Source organism: Cynara cardunculus, assembly GCF_001531365.2.
Source record: "Cynara cardunculus var. scolymus isolate 2C chromosome LG 17, CcrdV1, whole genome shotgun sequence".
Taxonomy (NCBI): domain Eukaryota; kingdom Viridiplantae; phylum Streptophyta; class Magnoliopsida; order Asterales; family Asteraceae; genus Cynara; species Cynara cardunculus.
In genome coordinates, this window is record NC_037544.1 from 30,555,142 (window position 1) to 30,564,945 (window position 9,804).

The following is a 9,804-nucleotide window of genomic DNA, read 5'->3' on the forward strand; positions in this document are numbered from 1 at the left end:
AAATCTTTTTCTACATAACGAATAGTGTTCGCGAGTTCTTCAAACCTAGACTCAAATGCCTTCTCCATGCTTTCACACTCTCCTTTATAATGTTTCTTTAAAACATTTAGAAACACTTCCTCCTTATAACCTTCAACTCTCTTTTCCAGAGCAAAAATTATCTCTCTGAAGTTTTCAGATACAACTGTCATTTCAAAATTAGATTGATCAGATAAGAATCTATGCAGTGAAATCAGATAAAAAAAATACGAACAGTTAAGCTCAAAAAGAAACCGAAAAACACAAACACTAAAAAACACACGCAAAAACAAATATACAATGATCCAAAAAGAAAATCTAAACACAAACAATCTAAGAAATCAAAAACAGTCCAACAAAAATCCAAGTCCAAAAATCTGAGTCTAAGTCCAAATCACACCGATCCAAGTCCAAAACAAACAATAACCACTTTTTATAATACAAATAAACTATTTGCGCCCAAAATCTATCCAAAAATCCACTTGAATTCTCCTTTTATGAACTTGTAATGAAATGCACTTGCTTATGCTGTTTGTGACAAACAATGATTCACTTTGTCCCACCACTTGTTCAATTGCTCAAAGCAACTTCAAGTCTGGCTTTCGGAGTAGTTGAAATGCTGCTACTAAACCTAAGTATGAACTTAGGCTGCTGTAAATCTGAACTTCTGTTACTTTCTGTGGAGCTGCAAGTTCTGTTTTGAAACCTGCAAAGAACCTGCTGTCAAAATATATCAATAATGCGGCTGTTTCAACAAACAAATGAACCTGTGAAACTGCTTCCTACACTTGCTATAATGTTGTGAGTCACTTGTTGCTTAACTCACAGACAAAATTCTCATCTGTCAAGAACTACAACTTACACACTGCTGCTGCTGTGAAGCTGAAATCTTTCACTTAGAAGTTGCTGTTTTTGAAAATGAAATCACTAATCCAAAACAGCATTACTAAGCTACTGTTGCATAAACCTGTTTCACATTTGAGACATAAACACACTGCTGTCAAGACCTTCACACTATGTAGTTGCTGTCAAATTCAATCTGCAAGCTGTTAAGAACCTTCAAAACTGCACGCTACAAACTGCTTAAACTGTCCAAACACAAACGATGTTGCTGCTGTCACAATATTGTTGTTGTTTCAAAACAAAAAAAAAAACAACACAACTTTCACCATATTTGCTATCAAAACAGAAATTATTACCAAACCAGAAACAACGAATCTGTCACCTACAAACAAGATTAAGCTGTTGTTTCAGTCTGCAAAGTGAAACAGTTGCTGTTACACTTGCTTTTTCTGTTGCTATCTTCTTCTTGTTTCAAATAACAAGCTGTCTCTGTTATAAAAGCTTTACTACCGCTGTTATGTTTGCTTTGAGATTGCAGACACTTGCACACTGTACACTGCACACTGATGAATTACGCACAGCACAAGAAGGTAAACCTTAGATCAATCTGTGCAACTGTGTAACTAAAAACTTGTTGTCCAAACAAAACAACAAGTCCAAACACAACTTTAAAATGAAGCAAACAGTTACTGTCAACTTGAATGTTAAATCTGTCAAGACTGTCAAGACAATATAAACAACACGTTAAATCTGTATGTGCACTGTTAAACAGAAGTTATGTGTTGTTCTTGTTGCTGTCTAAACACAGCACAGCACACGTCTGTTTAAACACCTAGTACATAAATCAAAAACCAGATCCTGCTTTTGCTGTCTAAGTGCTCAAATATTCCAACAGGTTCTTAAACAACCTGTTAAGAACTGAGGAACTGTTAAACTTGCAATCTGTTGCTGCTGTCTGGTTCAATGTTGTCACCCTTGGCTTCTCATATGATCAATCTGCTATCAAAATTCTCAACCATGCAATGTGAAACAGCTTCAATCTGTATCAAATCAGTTTACAAAACCTGCTTGTTGTTTAGCTATGTAACAGCTTCAAATTTCACCTGCTGTCCAATCTGCTGTGTTAATCTGATGAATGCTGCTGTTAAGACTTGCAATCTGTTCACTATGCTGTTTTGCAATCTGCTGTGCTGCTGCAGTTTGCTTAAACCTGTTTTACATGCTGTTTACTACTTCCAAACAAAAACAGTCACACTCAAACTGTCAAGGCAAAAGAATAAACCTGCTGTTACCTGTTAACAGTGGCTACAAATCTGTTTTAAATCTGTTGTTGTTTTAGTCCTCAATTTAAGTCAAGACATAGCGATCAATCTGCACAATTACCAATCAACAAATAAGCAAAACAAATAGAAATCCCTTAGAACTGGTAAATCAAACTCAATTATGCCATATGCATCATGGATTGTTGCTGCTGTCTAATTGCTGTCAAAAGACTTGCTGTATTAATTCAATCTGCTGTTGAAATGGGTCTGATAAAATGGATCGAAAACAGGTCACTAGCAAGCCTGCACTGTTTCAAAAATGCTAATGAAACAGATTCACAATCCGTCAACTGTTGCTGTCATTACCAACATATTCAAATAAAAGAATTTACAGACAAGTCAATTTCAGCTTCAAACAAAACAACCAACAGCAAACACTCACAATTCTTATGTGAAACAGCAATAAGAATTTGTTACCTGATTTAAACACACACAATACTAACCTGTATATGCATTAAATAAGAAAACCTGTAACACAAAATGGGCTGTTGTGAAACTCCAAAGAAGCTGTTGCTGTCTGATTTAAAACCTGCTGTTAACTACAAACACAGCACACTTCGATTAAATCATCTTTAACAATTCCTGTAACAGTCCCAAATCTGTGCTTTCAACGAGACTGTTCTTTTAGTTGTCTGCTGTTTCAGATCAAAACAGAAAGCAATTGTTGCTGCTGCTTCTTGTTATCTTTTTACAACAAGACCTGCTGTAAAAACCAATCCGCTCACTGAGTTACTGTTACTGTTTCAGTCCTGTTTAGTAAACCGGACAGAACATGACTTCACATAAAATCAAACACAACTCAAACTAAACCGGATAGCATAAGAGCAATTTAAGAATTAATATCAACTCAATCAACAATTTTATTGAACCAAATCGAATCAAGAAATATGAATCTGGGTAAATGAAATCAAGCGGATTAGAAGTCCGCTTAACTTTCTTCGATGTATAAGTCCTAAACCGCTTGGATGGCTTACCTGCTGAATGAATCAGAACTCTAAACCGGGCAAGAATCAATCGGTATACATGAATACCGGACAAGTAGTAAAACCTAAACCGCTCACACTCCGGTCAAGAAGACTTACCTGATTTGTGCAAAACAACCAATTTAGAAATCCGTTCAAGAATCCGGTGATGCTTCCTTCAGTTTACCTCTACTCCTATCAAGAAGCGTGCGGTGTAGATAAACACCGTTTAAGAGATGTACGGTTTGGACTTAGCTTGCTGTTTATCAAGAAATAGAGTAGCCGGACTCTTATCCGGATGGGCCTGAGTTATATTAAGCCCAAAGATTTTAAACCGAATGGACTAAGACGGATTAACAAAAAAAAACAACAAAAACATTCAAAAACAGATCAAAAAAACTTAAAAACACAAAAACTAAAAAAATTTAACAACAAAATGGATCAAAACACTGATTTATAAAAAAATTAAGAACACAAAAAAAAATTTAAAACACAAAAATCCGATCAAATCTTGATAAAAGTTGATCAAAACACAAAAATTTGTGAACAATAAAGATTCACAACACAATTTCGAACATATTGATCATATTTTTAAGACCAAAACACAAGATTTTATGAAAAAATCGGATCAAAGTCAACAAAAAATTCAAGAACACGAAGAACAAAAAAAATTCAGAAATTAAAAAAAAACTTATCTGTTCGATTTCTTTTTCTGATTTCTTGCATTCCAGCTCTGATACCAATTGTGTGTCCACAATATCTGATCAATCTTCATATCATCATAATCACAATCATGGCAGATTCAGATTTAACAATAAGAACATCAAGAACAGTTGAGAGGAAAAGTCAATCCTTTCATTTCAGTCAAACCTCTCATTAAGTATGGATTATTACAATTGAGCTCACTTTCTCCCTAATTACAAAGATTACCTATCTATTTATATGGTCAACATATTAATACAAAGTCAAAGTCAAACTAGTCTAAGAAAGTCAAACACGCTGACTTTTACAATTATAGACTAAAATTAATCTTTCAAGACGAATACAATTAATACTGATTTTTCAGTCCTAACATATACCTCTTGGAAGAGGGTGAAACATAGACATGTTTGAGTCACAAAGATTTTGTCAGCATGCATAGCTTCCTAAAATCACTAGGATTGGACTCTTAAACCATAAACCCTATTTTAAGCATATAAAGTGCTTAAAACTTGATTTTTTTCATAAAGAGGCATTATATAAGACGTAAAGGTAGAATAGTAACCTTAATCTTTAAGAGTTTGACAACCGTTCGTCTTCCATAGGAATTCTCCAGAAGGACTTTACCGAGGTATACCCATTCGATCACAACCATCTTCTCAGTGAAAGAAAAAGTGAGTTTTCACAGCCCCTTTTTACTATTTTCGTATTTTTGGGGGAAGAGCATGCTACTAATACTACGTACCGGTTGGTTTATTATACGCGAATTGTTACTACATACCGGTTGTTTTATTATACGCAAATTGTTACTACATATCGGTTGTTTTATTATACGCGAATTATTACTACGTACCGGTTGTTTTATTATACGTGAATTGTTACTACGTACCGGTTGTTTTATTATACGCGAATTGTTACTACGTACCAGTTGTTTTATTATACGCGAATTGTTAAATTATTCTTACTGCTATTGCACTTTGGTATGTATGCTTGTGTTACTTGCCTGAGTTTTCTTTTGCTATCGCTCTTAAATCCCCGTTTTCCCTTACACTACTTATTAATTCATATATATGAACCGTTGGTAATTATGGATAGCGCTATTTGGATTGACAACCCCACTTTTGACTGACGAGTTAGAAGTGCATATTACCAAAACAGGTCTTACACATGTGAATTTATTTCACCGCTGAGATACGACCCGAGAATTATACAAAAGTCTTACACATGTGGATTTATTTCACCGTTGAGGTACGACTCGGGAATTATACAAAAGTCTTACACATGTGGATTTATTCCACCGCTAAGGTAGGACGTGAGAATAATAGTACTCATGTTGGCGATAGAACATGTAGTCGCGGGGTGCTGTCATTAGGTTTGGTAGTGGGCTCGTGGCTTTAGCATTTAAGCATACAATTTACCTTGTGCGTTACAAAATACCGGTTACTTATCCATTATGCGAATTAAAGCGTTTTGAGAGTTAAACTCTTACTTTTATTTTGAAAACCTGTGAACTCACCAACTCTTGTAGTTGACACTTGTTTTAAYGTGCTTTTCAGGGGTAAGAAAGGCTCATGGTGGCAWTTAAAARAAGCYGCATTTTGAATCATCACCTTCGAAATATTTGTTATTATATATTTCACAAACTTTCCGATTTGTGAATGTAAACGTTAAAATGTATTGTAATGAAATTTTAATGTATGGTGGTGTTGTTTATACTCTATTGCTATGAGACTCTACCTGCCATACCTCGTGTTTTCGCTTTAGCGGGGTGTGGCATATACCTTTCCACTTTTCTAGATTCCGAGGAAATATAATGTTCTGCAAATCTTGACTATTCGATGAATTTCTCTGTATATTCCCTTACAATTTTGTTTCCTTGTTCCAATTTTAGAAAGTCTTCTTCCATTTGTTTAACGGCAGCTTTTGGGCAAAACTGCTCCTTGAATCTGTTGACAAACTCTAGCCATGTCATAGTTTGCAAAATATACGTTCTGGCTAAGGATTCTACTTCCCACCAAAATAAAGCATTTGATTTTAACACCGAGACTGCAAATCTGACTTTATTTGTTTATGCACATCAGATGGTATTGAATACAGACTACATCTTCTTGATCCAACACATAGCTTTAATTGGATCTCTTTCTCCCGAGAAGGTTGGTAGTTTACAAGTTAGAAACATCTTTATATCTCCTTCCTGTTATTGAGAACTGGAATCGATGGAATAACTTCAATTCTGCCTGTCTCTATTCTGGCAGAATTCCTCAAAATAGAAGTCAAGGTTTCCCTTAGCTTTCCCATTTCTTCAGCTAATATGTCTCTTGTTACATATTCTGGGTGAGACATCCGTTCTTGATTCATATTTTCAGAGTTTGATTCTGCTTGATTCATATTAATTTATGGCTGGCTTATTCTGCCACTGGTCTGCCCCCTACCTCTGCCTCTACCTCTGGCTCTGTTTCTGTTAGGACTGAAAGATCAGTATTAATTGTATTCGTCTTGAAAGATTAATTTTAGTCTATAATTGTAAAAGTCAGCGTATTTGACTTTCTTAGACTAGTTTGACTTTGACTTTGTATTAACATGTTGACCATATAAATAGATAGGTAATCTTTCTAATTAGGTAAGAGAGCTTAATTGTAAAATACATTCATAATTGAGAGTTTGACTGAGCTTACATGCATTGACTTTCTCTCTCAAGTGTTCTTGATGTTCTTGGATGATTATATGAATCTGCCATTGATGTGAGCTTAATATGAAGATTGATCAGTGATTGTGGACACACAATTGGTATCAGAGCAGGATGCAAGAAATCAGAAAAAGAAATCGATCAGATAAGTGTTTTTTTTTAATTTCTGAATTTTTGTGTTCTTCGTGTTCTTCGTGTTTTTGATTTTTTTCTTTGATTTTGATCCGATTTTGTATTAAAATCTTGTGTTTTGGTTTTAAAAACACGATCAAAATGCTCGGAATCGTGTTGTGAATCTTTGTTATTCACAAATTTTTGTGATTTGATCAACTTTTATCAAGATTTAATCGGATTTTGTGTTTTGAAAAAAAAATTTCGTGTTCTTGAATTTTTTTTAAAACCAGTGTTTTTGATCCAATTTCTCTTAAATTTCTTTTCGTTTTTATGTTTTTGATTGTTTTAATCTGTTTTAATTTTTTTTGGGGTTTAATTTTGTTAATCCGTCTAAAATTTCAAGGCCCAACTTTATTTTTGGCCCATCCGGATAAGAGTCCGGCCACAAGGTTCAAGTTCATACCTCCATCTCAATTGGAAAGAACATATCGCATCCTTAACAGGTTTCGTTCATATTGAGCGGATTCTAATCTTCATTGTTCCTGTATTCATCTTCACCGCTCACTGCTTAATTGGATTCCTTGAACGGAGAGGTAAACCGATCAATTTCAGGTAAGATTTATTTGTTGCGCGGTATTCATCTTTCACCGGACATATTTCAAGCGGTGTTCATCTACACCGGTCACCATTTGACCGGATTAGGGTTCTTATTCATTCAGCAGGCAAGTCATTTTGAACGGTTTAGGTTTATCATTGAGCGGACTTGACCGGTTTAAGTTTTACTCTTGATCGGTTTATGACTTGGAAATTTTTTAATCAAAGCTTTCTGTCTAGATTTAGAAACCGTTCAATTTCACATCCATTTTAAATCTGAGTATTCTGTCCGGTTTAGAACTTGTTGTGCATCGAACTAGTTTGAGCGGACTTCTAATCCGTTTAATTTCACTTACCCAGTTTCATAAATCGTTCAATCCTATATTGGTAATGAATTGAATGTTGTGCTGTTCTGTCTGGATTAAGTTCCTTCGGGCTTAGTTCATACATATATGTTTTGATTTAATCTCTCTCATCAATCGAAATCTTGTCTGGATTTGAATTTCATTGTTCAACAGTCAAATTTATAGTTCTTCTGTTTGAGAATTTTGACAGCAACCATTTTCAAAGCAGGTTTGTGTTTAGATAGCAACTATATTTTGAAACAGCAACAAGAACGACAACAACTGTGTTGACATGATTTGGTGGTTTTTGTTTTTAAGAATTTGTTGTGTTTGTGAATTGATTTCAAACAGTTTGTTGTTTTGCTTCCAATATACATGCTGTGAACCTGTTAAATTGTTGAATACACTGTTACTTGAATTGCCCAACTCACTAGATGAACAGATTTTAGTCTCACACATTGGATAAATCATCTTATGTACTGTTCTTGAAAGCTAGCAGATCTTGACAGCTTCATCTTAACAGATTCAAATCTGTTTTCTATGTGTGTGTGATTTGAAGTAGACCAATTTCATTTTGACAGCTTCATTTTCTGTTTTGACAGCAACTAAGCAGCAGCAACAGCAGGATCTGTTTTGCATTTTGTGCTGTGTTTGTGGTGTTTGAAGCAGTGATGTTGTTTATGCAATTTTGAAACAACAAATTCCAGCAGCAGCAAAGTTTGAAGTTCACAGTAACAGTAACAGTGCAGAAGCATCGAAGTTGTTTGAATAAGCAGATCTTGACAGCAACAGGTGTCTTGATTTTTGAGTTTTGACAGCAAAGAAAACAACAGCAGCTGGTTACTGTTTTGGGACTGTTTCTGGTTTAAAACAGCAAATTCACAATTGGTTTACGCAGCAACTAGCATTGCTTTGCTGTCATAAGTAACAGCAGGAAGTGCATTGACAGGTTTATATCTATGGTTGCAATTTTGTGAACTAAAACAGCAACCAGGTATTGACAGGTTATAAACACAGCTTTGCTATTTGAGGTGAAGCTTTACAACAGAAATTCAAGGTTGATTTGAAACAGAATTCACAGCAGGTTGTGTTTGGGTATATTGTGAGAGTTAAAAGCTGTTTCGAGTGCTGTTTAAAAGCTGTTTTCACAGTTACACAGGTTCTGTGTGATATTTGATTTCAAGGTTGATTTGAATCTGGTTTAACAGCAGCTGTGCTGTGTTTGTGTTTGGAAAGCAGACATCCTCTGTTTTTACAGCAGCAATAACGGAACAAGGTTTAAAACTGCAGTTTCACTTTGTGAAGCAGATTTGAGCAGCATCAACAGAAAGTGTTTGAAGCAACAATCAACTCCACAGTCTTGTAGCAGCAACAACATAACAGCTTGAATTTTTTTTGTTGTTTTGTTTAACTGCAGCAACTAAAACATCAGTACAGTAACTGTTTAACAGCATCTACATTGTTTAACAGCTTCACTTTGTGCGCCGGTCAGCTTATTATTTGAAACAAGAAGAACATCAAAACAGCAGTGTGCAGGTTTTGTTAGCAGTGTGAACAAGAACACAGCAGCAAGATTTGAATCAGCAGATCTTGATAAAACAGGACTGGAACTAAACAGCATTGCAGAGGTCCTGTGCACACATAACAGATTTGAAAGTCTGTTGAATTGGTTTTGTTTTGGACTTGACTCGGATTGATTTAGTCTTGTATTGAGTTTTTGGACTTGGTTTATTGTTTTAAATTTTTTTTGTTTCTTAGATTGTTTGTGTTTAGATTTTTGTTTGGATCATTGTCTATTTTTTTTTGCATGTGTTTTTCAGTGTTTGTGTTTTTCTATTCTTTTTGAGCTTAACTGTTCGTATTTCTTTTGCTGATTTCACTGCATAGATCCTTAACTGATCAATCTAATTTTAAAATGGCAGTTGTATCTAAATACTTCAGAGAGATAATTTTTGCTCTGGAAAAGAGAGTTGAAAGTTATAAGGAGGAAGTGTTTCTAAATGTTCTAAAGAAACATTATAAAGGAGAGTATGGAAGCATGGAGAAGGCATTTGAGTCTAGGTTTGAAGAACTCGCGAACAMTATTCGTTATGTAGAAAAAGATTTCACTGATAACCTGATTTCTTGGAATAAAGTGAATAAAGATATTTTTAATAAACTCAAAGAGGTTAAAAGTGCATATTTCATTAAGAAGAACTTTTCAAGGAGCAATTCAGATATCG